We start from the raw sequence: 14,756 nt of genomic DNA, 5'->3' as shown, positions 1-14,756 counted from the left end.
TTGCAAGGTAGCATTCTTCAGTGCACCCCAACTTTCCCATAAGCCAGAAGCTGTTGACCCTTTTGGAATCTTCATGCTGTCCCAGGTTACGGCTGAAGTGCATACCTACCACAGCCAGACAGATACCTTATTTAGATCATTAACTATAAACAAAGAATGATTGATGCCATCGCATGCCTATTTCTATTTCTAACCATTCTTCTACTGAAGGTACCTGCATGTGCATGAAGCATAACCTGGCCCTAATGATAGACTACACATGAGCAGATTCTGACATGTGCCAATTTAGAGAGTTATGCTCATGTTTCCATATCTTTCCCTTGGGCTAACGGCAAATGGGAAAGTTTCAATAACAAATTAAGACTCCCTGGATTGCGGAGGACATGTTTCTACCGGCAATCGACACCTATTGCATTCTTTTTACTGTAGGGATGTACTGCGTATTTGCATTTAATGGTTAAGCTTGCGTTATCCCAGTTTATCCTCTTTCTTCCCTCAATATCTTAGTGCTGATTAATCTCTTGTGAAAAGTAAACCTTTTTACTCAAGCACACGCTGTACCAGTATGCCCTGAGATGTACCTGATAACACAATGTATAGGAAGGCTGACATGCTCTGTGCAAGATTCTCCACAAGAGAAGGCTTGCAAGATTCTACATAGTAGCGACATTCATTGCAGGTTGTGGCCCTGAATCCTAGGCTCAGCATTGTCACAGCGTATGATGATTGTGGGAATCAGGTAGCCAATTAATTGTATACATTCTATAGGCTTTGACACCTTGATGAACCTCCACAGACTCACGCCTTCACTAGCCCACAGACTCGCACCTTCACTAGCCCACAGGCTCACACCGTCACTAGCCCACAGGCTCACGCCTTCACTAGCCCACAGACTTGCACCTTCACTAGCCCACAGACTTGCACTTTCACTAGCCCACAGACTTGCACCTTCACTAGCCCACAGACTTGCACCTTCACTAGCCCACAGGCTCACACCTTCACTAGCCCACAGGCTCACGCCTTCACTAGCCCACAGGCACACGCCTTCACTAGCCCACAGACTTGCACCTTCACTAGCCCACAGACTTGCACCTTCACTAGCCCACAGGCTCACACCTTCACTAGCCCACAGGCTCACGCGTTCACTAGCCCACAGGCACACGCCTTCACTAGCCTTCACACCTTCACTAGCCCACAGATTCGCACCTTCACTAGCCCACAGACTTGCACCTTCACTAGCCGAGTTTGCTTTAAAATGACTGTGAAGTAATTCTTGCATTTTGATAGAGTAGCAGGCGCTCAAAACTAAAGGTCAGCATTTTTAGAGGACCTACTTAGTATATGTCATATTCTTGGTGACATGACACGAGACGATGTTTTGTCCTTGTTGTGTTCTCTCAAGGATCCATGCAGGGATGTGTGTTCTCGTAAGACAGTGAGGTGGGGTATCTAATTTCTTCATCCCATAATGCACCACCTCCCACACTACTGTTAGAGCATCTGTGATCTGTGAATGCATGCTCAAGTGGTATTTTATTTTTTTGCAATAATAGGTTCATACGTGTTTGCCTCATAATAATATTAATCTCTATCCAAGAACCATACTATGTGTGTGCATTCCAACATTATCCAACCTTGTAGCCAAGTTGTGGATTCACGTATACCTCCAATATGCTACACAAGCACTCAGAGTTTAAATTAATGCATTGCAACTTTACAATTACAAAAGTGAAAGTGGCTAATTATTCAGTGCTGGCTTCAAGTGTTGCACTCTAAATATAATTGATACATGCAGCATCTCACTGAGAGCACCCCGTGCACCAAGCAATGCATCTTGGATCTATACAGTGATGACTTGAACGTCATCTTTGCTCTTTGAAGAACAGATCCCTTGTATGCAAGGTACATTTGGCCAGGAGTTTGCCAGACTTTCATTGGGAGATTGACCTCTGTGTCTTCCAAGAGCATTGGGGCTGTATTGTCTCAAATCTGTGGCTAGTAGGAATGGTGCATTGCAATGTTTGGCTTGTGGCTCCTGATATTTACTACAACAAAGAGGGGAGCAGAACGCTCCTTCTGTAATAGTGATTGGTCTGGTGATTCTCAAGAATTCAATATGTAGGAGGTGTAGCAATACTAGAAAGGGAATTCACATGCTACTGACATGCCTACCCACTGTGGAACATGCGTTAATGATAAAGTCCCTGTGCTGATCATATAATGTCTACAACCCAGGCGGTAGCATTCTGGCATCCTACACTGAGTGCATGGCTCTTGGAAGCGGCAATGCCATGCATCATATCTCTCGCCTAAAAACACCTCTGCACAGGTGTGTTACAAATGGCTCATCATATCATATCATGCACCCAATGTGTTTGTTCAGTTTCTGTCTGTCACCCAAGTGGAGCTTTGTAACCTCTCAAATCCCTGCTGATGTTTACCAGCAAGCAAACTTGTGTGTGGCCTGCACCGTGCAGTCAGTTTGTGCCCTTTTGTTAGTGACTGAAACGACCTCAACTACCATGAGACCACGGCGCATCCACAAAAATTGGTGTGACATATCTGATTTGATTTGACTTGTAGGCCTCAGTGCGATGACAAAAAGACAAAAACAATACAAACACAAAATAAAATAGAAAGAACATAATCAAGCAGATAGACACACCAGAAAATAAGGAAACTATAGGAACATGGATAACCAAGAATGGGATCAATTAACACAAATGCTCAACTTAATAAATGGAGCCATTTTCTGTAAATTAGAGTTTTTGCTCAAAAACAGGGGAAGGCTACTTAGTGCACATCCAACAACAATACAGTCTGTGTTCTCAAGAGAACACCAGCCGTCAATCTGTGTCCTCCAAAGACTCTCAAATCTTGAGTTCTGATACAATTATGACCCTCTCTTTAACTGAGCCAGGCTAAAATTTTGTTTTTAAGTGCCTCCCTGCATACATATTCCCTGGGCTTATCAGCGTTGCTAATAATAAAGTTTCGGGGATCCAAGGCAAATAGCACTTCTCTGTCAGGTTGCAGCGGGTGCTCTGATTGGCCACAGTACTCTAGTCAAGTGTGCAGTTCTGCTGAAGAGAAGAACAGTAGTTTGGTACTACTGCACACATACAGATGGGTGTAAGGGCGTGAGGATTCCTATTGAATTTGACACCCATTAGACTAATGACATGGTATTCACAATATGTATCTATGGTTTCTCACAATATGTGTGAAAGATGGCCACTCTCCTATTCCCAACCAACAACAAAAGGAGAAAAGGAAGGTGCACCTGCGAGAAGAACAAGAAATGAACAAAATGCGCAATTGCTCCCTATGTGTGCAGCTGGATATGATATGATATAATATATATTTATTTATATAGTGCCTATACACAATGTGTTTCAAAGCGCTTCAAGGCAAGGAAGGGAACAAGGGAAAATACGACGACATTCTTACAGGCCATGAACAGTAAGGATGTGAAATTAACTATCGTACACGGCCTGACGACATTTCAGATAGTGCAAGTGCTAAGACATATATAAGGGAGGGGGAGAGTGGGAAGGAAATGGAAACAGACAGGTGACTACCGTACTAGGCCTGACGACATTTCTGGTAGAGCTGGAGGGAGGGGGAACAACAGTAAGGGGATAGGGGAGCGACAGACAAGGTTGCTATCATAGTAGGTCCAGGGACAATTCTGATAGAGTAATTGCATAGAAGAAAGTAAGGGGAGGAGGGGAGAAGATGGGAAAAGGGAGAAGGGAGGGGATGAGAGAACAGAGAGTAAGCAGTCAAAAAGAGTGGAGAAGCAAGAGAGGAGAGCGAATACAATTGCAGAAGTCAGTAGTAACACATAATGTTGCAAGCCAGAATACAAGATGAAGATGCAACAGCATGATTCAGGGCCACCATGAGTACAAGATGCAAAGGAAGTCCAGCTTCAGAGTTGAGAAAGGGTGAAATGGAAAGCCTTTCAGTTATGGCATATGATGGAAGACCTGCAAAATTGTAAGAATAAGAAATAAGGACTTTGTTCAAGAAAGTTTTATCTCATTAAAAAAAATCAGAATGTTTGTAAACTCCATTCAGTGGAATAATGGATGAGAATGTAGAGTGGGCTCATGAACAATGTCTTATAATCAAAAAGGAATACTTGTTCTATCAGCCATGGGATGAGAAGCAAAGATTCTAAGACAACATCAAAAGAACAGACTTGGTCCTCACTAGGGAGGGGAATAATGTGGGTTTCTCAATGAAATGCTTGCATATAAATTTACCAAACCAGAACACTGGTCATTTTCCAAATGTTATTAACATATGATAGCATTGTCATTTTGCACATTTGTGTAAGCAAGTATGACAGTTAATATGTATCTGTGTGTTAATTTTAGGAACCTATTGAAGATTTTATCAGTGTTATCTCTGATGAAAATATTGTTGTTAAGTTAAATTGGAAGAACGTATATGAATCATTGAGTAGCGGAATCAGTCACTGTTGAGGTGGAGTGATATCTATGGCCTACGCTCTACCCCGTAGATTGTGTGTTCTGTCGAAAGCTATGTGAGTTATAAGAGTACTAGTCTGAGAAACCTGACTCAGCCATATATAGGTATCACTTGTACAACATGAAAATGATTAACACATTAGCAAACATACTGTTCAAAGTTCACTGCAATGTGACACAACATTTACAAGCAAATTAGGGAAAAATTAAACAACTCAATAAAAAATGTACCAGTAGATAATATCAGATTTGGTGCAAATTAGTGAGTGAAATTGAACTAATTGCAAAATGGTGGGTACATTTATTTTAGTGAGAGGTATCACTATTTTACAAATAGACAATATATAAAAAAAGAACAAATAAACAATTCTATTTTTATATACAATTTATTTTGTTGTGTACAGACAGTTGCTTTTGGTCACCAACATTGCTTCATTATCATAACATTACAGATCATTCCGCACCTACTTGAAAACTTGTTTGCATATGGACATCTCTTTACATAAATATGTATAACATGACAAGCTAAGATGTCAGTATATTTATCGTGGGTAACAAGGTGTGAATGTGGGTTGTGATTACATCTGTTTTTGGGCCTTATTCTTTGATCTGATTTTGTATGTGTGATTGGTTATCTTATAATGATTGTGAGGATACCAGGTATGCCATTTTTATTACATGGTTTTATGTAAAATATTTCTTTCCAAAATCATGATTATAACTAAATTAAGATGAACTATTCAGGGACTGGATGAAGAGAGGTGGCTGCAGTAAAATGGATTTTCAGTAGAATATACTCAATTTGCCAAAATTGTATGCTCATATTTGTTGTAATGTGCTTTGAAAAAACATTTCAGGTGAGAAAGTCGACAGGTTTAGATGAACAGTTTGACACTATCATTGGAAGAAATAGTGATGAATGGCTGGATTGGGAAGGAGGTTTGCCAAAATCAAGGTTATAATTACGGTGCCTGCTACAATAAGTGGTGACACATATGACACTGTGAGTAATGGGAGCAGCAGCATGGATGGTTGGATGGGGATTGCTTAGGGGGAAATATAAATCTTGTGAGGTTGGGCAGAGCTGCCATCAGCGAGCATGATGGCAACTGGCAGTGATTGAGGGATCTCTTACACTCGTGTAGAGGGCTCATCTGCGCTAAGAAAAAAGAGACACTCGAGAGGATATGAAAGGACTTGCCTAATGCCACCCAGCCAAAGGATGGCAAAACCCTCTGGGCTATAGTCACCCCGGGAACAAAAGAATACCCCAGGCAGCGTTGTGATTCAGTGAGGCACACGGCAGACTCCAGCAACCACTAATTAATTCAAAAAGGGGCTGGCTGCAGGCACTATGTGTCTGCATCCAGCTCCTGCAGCCACTCACAAGGAGCCTGGCAAGTGTTCAACCACCTAACGCTAGAGCTATGATGCTCACTGCTGTATTTGACCAACGGGATTCTTCATTTGGAAACAGCAGATGAACAAACAGCCACCGCCTCCCCTCTCGGCAGACTCTCCGAATCCATCTAAGAAATATGACAATCTTTAGGGCAGAGAACACTTCTTGTCTAAAGTAGATAGTAACTTGACATCTTGATAAGGAAGCACCACAATTAAACTCTTCCTCGGGTTCTCTTGTCACTTTTCCTTATTTTGCTGACTCTTCATCTCAGCTGAGTGTAGATTCAGGTTTCTCCGGCATCTATTGCCTACTGATTTACATCCTGCCCCGTTGGAAGCGTGCATGGGCTTATTATGTGAGATGGCGAGAAGAACGCTGGCCGTTCCCACACAAATAGCACTTCTGCTGATGGTATAGACCACATATGTGCAGAAGCTTACTTCAAGCTATGATTGATGGAGTCACGGGAAATGACTGGAAAAGCCTAGTAGTGATTATTTACTTTGCTTAGCAATGTGTCATTCTTTGCACACTCTTGGCACATTTATCATCGAAAATGTATCATCCTTTGGGTAATAACAGTGTACCTGTGTGGATGCCTTCCTTCTAACCACAGAGACAACTGTCACCCCATGTGGAAACAATTCTATGCATTTGGGTATTGCCTTGGATACTTCATACTACTTCTGTGGTTTCTATAACAACCGACTCCCCGGTTACTCCTCAGCATTGTTGGCTGACTGCACAGAGATGATAGGAAATTAACATATCCACCCCCAGTTAAAGAATTCAGCTATGACATAAGAGACAAAGGATACTATTGGTGCCCAGAATTAAATTGTGTATGTTTGTTTCTTGAATGTTAATTGTGGCTGTTTTCCAAGCTTGTCTTATTCTCTGAGGTTTACTGAGGCTATGTATATAGTACGCAGCACTATTTTCGTTCTACTTCACTAATCGTCCCCCCGTGAGGTTTGAAATCTGGAGGGGTGTCATTGTTGGCCTCTTCTGACAGATCACTGTCCAATGTGCTATACTTCCATATAAGTGATGAGCCAACATGTTATTTCTGTATACGTCAGTGACGCTAATCATTTTCTAAAAAGATAGACGATATTACATCACTTGAAATTTCAAATGCGAGGCATGGCATTCTTACAACTCGCTCACCTTAATGAGGGGGAGAGCACACACGTCTGTACAGGGTAGGTGGGGAATGCAGGTTACAGTGGGAAGTACGTTTTGTTTGACCTATTTGTTTGTTCTAAGATTCCAAAGACATTGCCAGGTGATGAGGGTGGCTTATACTGGCAAAACTACATATTGGTTGTTTGTTGTGATTTTGTGGTGTGCGCTGTGCAGAAGGTGATGATTATGATGGCGGTGCAGATTGTGTATTGTAGTAGCATGATAGTGGCTGTTTATGTGTGCTCTAGTGTGCAGCTGAGTGATATGCTTGAATTAATTATGGATCCCATGTATACCCAGACTCTACTTGAAATTGGTTCATTCCCCTTGATAATTGGAGGAGACTGGAACCCACTGGGTCATAGCCAGCTCTGGTAGTCCTGGTCTTCTGAAACATTGAAACAGTGGCATGCTTAAGGATATCTTACACAGCCATGGGTTGGTGGAGCTGTGGGCACTACATCACCCTACCGACAGTACATATATCCAGACTTCACATGTCCATGGTTTAAGAGCTACACAGAACATCTAAGTCATATCTTCCTCACTGTGTGATAGACCATTTGATTGTCACATTCTACCGAGCAACCTCTCCAATCCTGACCAAAATGGATAAACATACCCATGTCCATACAAAGATCCATATTCATGGGGTGGATGACGAATATGGGGCTTTTAAGGCACTGTGTTAAAAAGGACACATTAATAGAGATTACCTAGACCTAAACAGTAAGTAAGGTTTGTCAGCAGACATGCTACGGCCTTCTGCTAAAGTTTCCATTATGGGACTCATGCTGCAGAACTCCTCAGTCTCAAAAAAGAGAAAAGCAAGTGAAGTTGAAGCTTTGAAGGGATTGGTTGTAGACCTGAGCCCTCAATACACCTGATCATAAAGTGATTCCCAGTATTATAAATTGATCAATGCCAAATATGACCATAACAAACCTTTTTCAACAAAACGGCAGGATATGCATTATTCTTAATATGCAAAATCACAATGAACAGGTTTAGATGGTAGCACATATATTGGCCATTACGCTTATGAAGTTGCAAGTGGGCTCCCTTTCCTGGTAGTAGATGAAACATCACTTGCTGAACGCCCTGACCACATATCAAATAATTGTGCATGCTTTTATACCATCTTCGGCCCTTGAAGACTCAAGTCATGAAAGAGATTGCATGACTACATTAGACTTCCCAACATTGGATGCTGCAGATAGAACATTTCCATGAGCCCCAAAACAGAGGTATTACACAAGCTGTGTTTTGGGAATTCACCAGGAGACAATAGATGTTCTATGAGGTTTTATAAAGTGTGACTCTCTTGAGCCCCCCTTGTTAACTAAAGAAGCTTTCTTTTTTGGAAGGCTATCTTCTGCCAGAATTAGGAATAGGGCACTCATCCAAGTCATTCTCGAGCCTGGGAGAGATAGCAATAGCTGTGAAGACTAATTTCATCAGTCATTCTTGACATTAAAGTACTAGCAAAAACCTGTCCTTTAGATTGCACAGGCTTCCTCCCTCTTTGATCCACTCTTCCCAAGTCGAATATGTCCCCGGTAGGATGGTCAACGATAAGGTCAGGAAAGTACTGACCCTTTTTTGCATATAGGTCCATGCATTTGCCCCAGATTTGTCATTAGATACTAAAAGGACCTTTGACAAAGTGCAGTGGAGAGTACATGTATGGAACATTAACCCACTTGAGACTCTGTGAGGCTCCCCTGAACAGGGTAAGGTTTCTGTACTCCAAACCCTCGCTCAGAGGGACTTGCGATGGCCACGTAAGTGACACGTTTGGCAAAGCCAAAGGCAGATTGCAGCTTTTGCTTCGCATCAAAACTCTGTGTGTGGCAATTCGCCACCAAACCCTGATGAAAAGAGTTGAGAGCCCCAGGACTATATGGAGATCAGTTTTATGCGGACGCGATCAACCTAACACACACGAAGCCTTAGAATCTAGTATAATGCAAATGGATACCATTATACATATTTGATTGTTTTCTATGTATAGAATCAAAGGGCATACATGTGAGGCATTGCACAAATTAGGAAAGGCACAAATAGTGTTTGATTTATATTGCACTTATTCTGCAGTTGCGGGTGTGTTTACCTTAGATAGCAATGAAGCTCTACAAATCGGTTCTCAGGTTGTCATTATTCTGGCTACAAATATTGGGAGAGCCGACATCAAGCTTTGTAAAGTGGGCAGGACCCTCTGCTGTCCTGTTCTTTCCAATGGCCCAAAAGCGCTCCAATGTCATAACGCTGATTCCTTTAATCTGACGCATTGGACCTGCAGTTAATAACGTGAAAACATGTTGGTTCTCTGTTGTTTCGCAAAATCGACGTGCTGTGCTTTAGGCACATTTTAGCCAGAAAAATGGGAATTCAGAATCTATTGGAAATGGAATTTACGAGAAAGCTTTTGTGTCAGAATATAATACTATCTTATTTTCAAAGGACGAGTATGCTCATCCTTTTTCCATAGACTTGCATAATAGCCTGGCAGTTAAGGGGCGGAGCATCCGATCTATCTCCTGCAGGCAGCACCCACACTACAGGATCAACACAGTTCTTCAGCATCTTCACAAGAATATAACTCAAACACTGTGTCTGCTGATCCTACTTTGCCTAATGCCCTGATGTTTCTAAGCGCGGACCAGGGATCGAACTTGTGTTGCTCCGTGTCATTTTGCTTCCAAGGCGAACACGTTGCCCCTGAGCTATCCTCCCGAGACCATGGGTGCAGCAGTGCAACACACATGTGAGTGTTCTTTGGCAGCTCAACACTAACAAGTCAATAGTTGTCCTGCATGCAGTTGTCTTAGATCCAATACCCTTTCTTGCAGATGTGTTTTCTAAAGACATGTAGGAGCTCTGGGGGAATAACGATAGTCATAGTTTGACGCTTGACTTAGGTACCTGAATTGTTTTGTTGAATTGGGCCCACAGTCGTTATAATCAACGCAAACAAAAGTGCAACACAATGTTTCACAGTTTCTCTAAAAGTTGCTTCACAATATACTTAAGTGTAAGATGCAAAAATAACTAAACAGTTAAAGTACCTTTTCGTGTTTGGTATGGCAATGTATCTATTTCAGCTGTTGGCATGTGCAATCTATTAGCCAATGTACCCTTTTCAATTGGAGAAGTGTTCAATTAACTTGGTGATGTATTTTTCTAATTAGCTGATATGATATGGCATTTGTAATGCGCCTGTACACAAGTGTTTCTAGACTTGACAAGCCAAGGAGGGGGCAAGAAAAGGAGGACAACACAGTGATCTTACTAGTCCTTGTGTCAATCAGATCGCGCAAGGGAAGGGGGCAGGGGAGAATTGCTGAGGGTAGGAGAGGATGGAGAAGTGCGGCAAGTGACATGTCTATTACTCTGAGTAATGCATCAGTTCCATGAGAATCTTTCAATTTGCCAGTGAAACTATGTTACTTAATTTATTATTATAAAATGCTAGTTGCTAAAAGAGCAGAATGTGCCAATGTGGCAAAGCAAAGCATCATTGTAGGTGAATGTGCAAGAGCAACTGCATCATTCCATTTTTGGGACCTGCACCAGAATCAATCAAGTTCCCACATGAGCATGAACGTTACATTGAGAGATACCACCCACTGGTGCAGTATTGGTAGTTGAGGATAGGTGTGTTCATGAACCAATAAATATATGTAGACATTCTACACATCATCTGAACTGGAGCATCGATGCTGAACAGTCCCAAGTACATGTCCCCCCTCATAACTGGGTGATGAATCTCAGGAAGCTAGCCAAGAAAGTGGGGTGGGCCAGCATCTGATCTCAAAGTGTGAGACTCACTTTCTCCAAGAATGAGTAAAAAAAACAAGCAGCCCCAACTCATGTGATAAACAACATGACACAAGAGATAGCTGAATGCAATGGCCTAGGAATTGGCTAGGAATTGCCTAGAACACTCCTTCAAGGGGCAATTACCACCTGCATTATGCAACATAAAAATAAGGGTTTAATGGCTGACATTTCTTTTTTAAGTAGGCTTGCAGCCAAGCACATATTGGCTAGTCATATTTATCGATGGTGATAAGATGGTTGCTGAGTGTGATGGATTGCAATCTGCTGGTTGAAACCTCCCGTTTCTATCTGTAGGTGATCCTACATAATTGAGTCTTCATGAGAGTAAGATCTGCCAAACAGTTTCACTTTCATGGTATCCTATGTGCCTAAACAGTTGTGCAAGTGATTTTCAGTCGAAGGGGCCTGCTTGTCCATGAGGAGTGTAACTGGATCACTTGCATTCATATTGCAGACACACGTGCAAACATTCTGCTATGCACAGTCTAATGACAAGTCAGCAGCTGTACTGCAAGATGACCACATTTCAGTAATACAATTATTAGCAAACATTCTGCTATGCACAGTCTAATGACAAGTCAGCAGCTGTACTGCAAGATGACCACATTTCGGTAATACAATTATATACAGCAGGACAGATGTGTGTATAGAACAGTGGATAACAGCTTCAATGTATTTTTTTTTATAAAAACCTACTTACACATCTCTAGACATGCTTCGGGTCAGAGGTTGTAGATGATAAAGGCACTGGCCATTAGTATGAAACATCTTTTATGACACTGAAAATAAAATACATCTCAAGAGTTGAGGACTTGCTGGTTGAAAGGAACAACGTGGTCATGATGGTAAGAGAAACCATTAGACTGTGAGCCAGCATTCACGGATCGCTGGAGTAACTGTCTGGACTTCTGAAATACTGAATGAGTTGACTCAGGCATTCGTAACTGGCATGTTGTTAACCGTGGCAGTGATATAGTCAGTATGGATGTACTTTGCTGATATTTTGCTCACATTTAATACACCCATATCCTTGATATCACTGATAGTTCTCTCTGCCGTCCTATGCATTTTCACCAACTTGGTGTTTCCTTTCTTTCATTGGGGGTTTGCTAAGCGACTGGGTGTACCACCATATGACAACACAGTTTTGCAGCTTGTAATGCTCGTTGCATAAAAGAAGGGGGATGGGGCATTTGTATTTGTGGAAATGTCCTTCACACAACAAAATGTTAGCTATACTACCAGCTGTAAAAATACAAAAGCCTATTGGCATTAGGAAAATTAGTTAATGTTACAGAGTAACCAGTCTCCCAGGATCTCATCAGCACAAAAGATATTAATAACAGAAAGTACACTATTATTCCAGGTTATTGCTAAATTTAAAATCATTTATGCCTTGCCAGAATGGGGGTTATTTTCCAAGTGAATTGCAATGGTAAAACACCGTTGACACTTTTAAATACTCTAACATAACATACCTGGCCATCTGGTCTAATGCTAGCTTAAGAGGAGACATGATAAACAGGAGGGGCCTCATTACGAGTTTGGAGGTAAGTAACTGCCCTTACCGCCATGGAGCAAATACCGTGTGTGTTGCTCCAAGCCCGCTATTAGAGGACGATTACGAGTACGCGTGCACGAGCTTTGCGTCATGCCGGTAACGACCTTACCGCCCTGCCGTCAAAGGGCGAAAGATCGCCCTTAACGGCATTGCGCAAAGCGCAGATAGCTCCACCGCCATCCATGTCGCTGCATTAGCAGTGAGCGCTATCAGCAGTGACCGCTATTAGCGGTCACCGCTAATAGCGATAACTCCTAATAAGCAGAACCGGAAGTGGGTAAGAGTACGGCGGACATCTTTAAAAACACAATCCATTGCCATGCTCTGTAACCAGGACCCATATCACCACCACACCTGTTCCAACATATACTTGCAGCATATTACAATACCCAAGGCACTAAAAAAGGTGCTTCGTGCTTGCGCAAGTAGCGCTTCTCAGAAGAGGAGCTCAACATGCTGGCAGATACGCTGGCAGAAAATGGGGATGTTGTCTTCTCCAATGACATGCAGCGACCTGCAGTGCAGCGGAAAAAAGAGATATGGGCAGAGGTGGCGCGGAAAGTGAGTGCCGTTGGCATCACCCCTCGCACAGTGAAAGATGTCCGGAAGTGCTGGGATGACCTGCGCTTACGCGTCCGCACATCATCTCTGCTAACCGTAGCCAGGGGATGACAACAGGTGGTGATGCGGCCTCCCCCATAAAGATGCATCGCTGGGAGGAGACCTGTGCGTGCACTATCGGGATGGAGGCAATCGAATGAGTGGGGGACATGGAGCATGGAGCCCTGTCATCAGCTGATGCAGGTAGGTGTCCCAATTGAACCATTGTAAAGAAGAACACAATGATGTCCCCCTGAACTGACAGTGCAGTGATGCAAAGCAGGGTCCACCAGACACATGTTTGCAAGACTGCCTACAGGCAGTGCACAGCACCATCTTGTCCACATACATGATGCACCCCACATATGTTACATCCCAGACGCATCCCTGCATGACCCACCCAAGAGGCTAGCAACCCGTATGTCACGACACCACCACAGCACCCCCACCAGCCACATCCAACACAGGAGCCAGTGGCTGAAGGCACGGTATCCACTGCAAGCAGTACCGTTGGGGAGACAGCTGCCACGGCAGCTGTGTCCGATGATGAACAACATACTTCGACACCCGGAACACCTACTGCTACAGGCCCCCAGCACTCCCCACCCAGCAATCAGTATGCCAGCAGCCATGAGCTGGCCGTGGTGGAGTCCTGGCCAGGGAGCTTCAGCCCCAGGGGGAGCATGCATAAGGCCCCAACCATTCCGCATGCACCAACAACATCCGCCAGTGTCCGGGACAGGCAGGAGGGCATCAGGGCAATACAACAGCACCAGGAGGAGCTGACAGGGCTGAAGAACCCAGCACATCACTGCATGTGGCCAGGCAAGGAAGGAAATAAGGGAATGTGCAGCATCGCTCAAATCTGCAATCCAGTCCACTTCCACAGACATATGTAGTGAATTGGCGGCTGTGAGGCAGGTCCTCACCCAAATGGTGGCAGCATTGGAGGCCCTGCGCCCCACACAGGTGGTTGAACAATCAGGCACCTCCTCAAATTCCAGCTCCAGACAGACCAGCCCCCTGCGTAGGTCTGGCCGGAATTTGCACAGGTCAGATAGGGGTCCACCCAATGCTGCCAGTGGAAAAGGGGTGTAGGTGCAGCCTGCCATTCCATACTCCTGAAGACTATTGGTGCATGCAAGTGCACACCATGTGTGGGGAAGTTGAGTGAGGAGGGGGAGGGGGAGAGGGTATGTGGGGAAGTTGAGGGGGGATGTGGAGGGGCAGAGGGTGTGTGGGGAAGTTGAGTGGGGAGGGGGAGGGGCGAGAGGTTTGTGGGGGAGGAGGGAGGGTGTGTGGGGTGGAGGGCTTGTGCACTTGATATGTCATATTTCTTCAATTCACCTGTTGTGAATTCAGAGTTCACATGAGCGGACATTCCTTATTGTGTACGTGTGCTTTATTGGTGAACAGTCTACAGTGTCCATGTCCCTGACACACCCAGTGCCCAGAGTCCCACCTCCATGTCACACTCCGCATCCATGTGTGCTAGAAACATTGGTTAATAAAAGTCTGACGCACGGGACGTCCCTCCTGTGCATCGCTGCCTCCCTGAAGTGCAGCCCCATCTCCAACCTCCTCATCCTCATTGTCAGGTGGTTGCAAATCAGCATCAGGGGGCAGAGGCACATTCCATCTGATGCACATATTGTGTAGC

General features: G+C 43.7%; 1 protein-coding gene across 7 annotated transcripts in view; it reads left to right on the top strand.

Annotated features, from left to right (window-relative positions):
* PDE1C (phosphodiesterase 1C) overlaps window positions 1–14,756 on the top strand; it is a 2,232,090-nt gene that overhangs the window by 1,949,655 nt on the left and 267,679 nt on the right. The window lies entirely within an intron of this gene.

Source organism: Ambystoma mexicanum, chromosome 5p (assembly GCF_040938575.1).
Source record: "Ambystoma mexicanum isolate Mex_15411 chromosome 5p, UKY_AmexF1_1, whole genome shotgun sequence".
Lineage (NCBI taxonomy): Eukaryota > Metazoa > Chordata > Amphibia > Caudata > Ambystomatidae > Ambystoma > Ambystoma mexicanum.
This window is presented reverse-complemented; position numbering and strand designations above follow the sequence as displayed.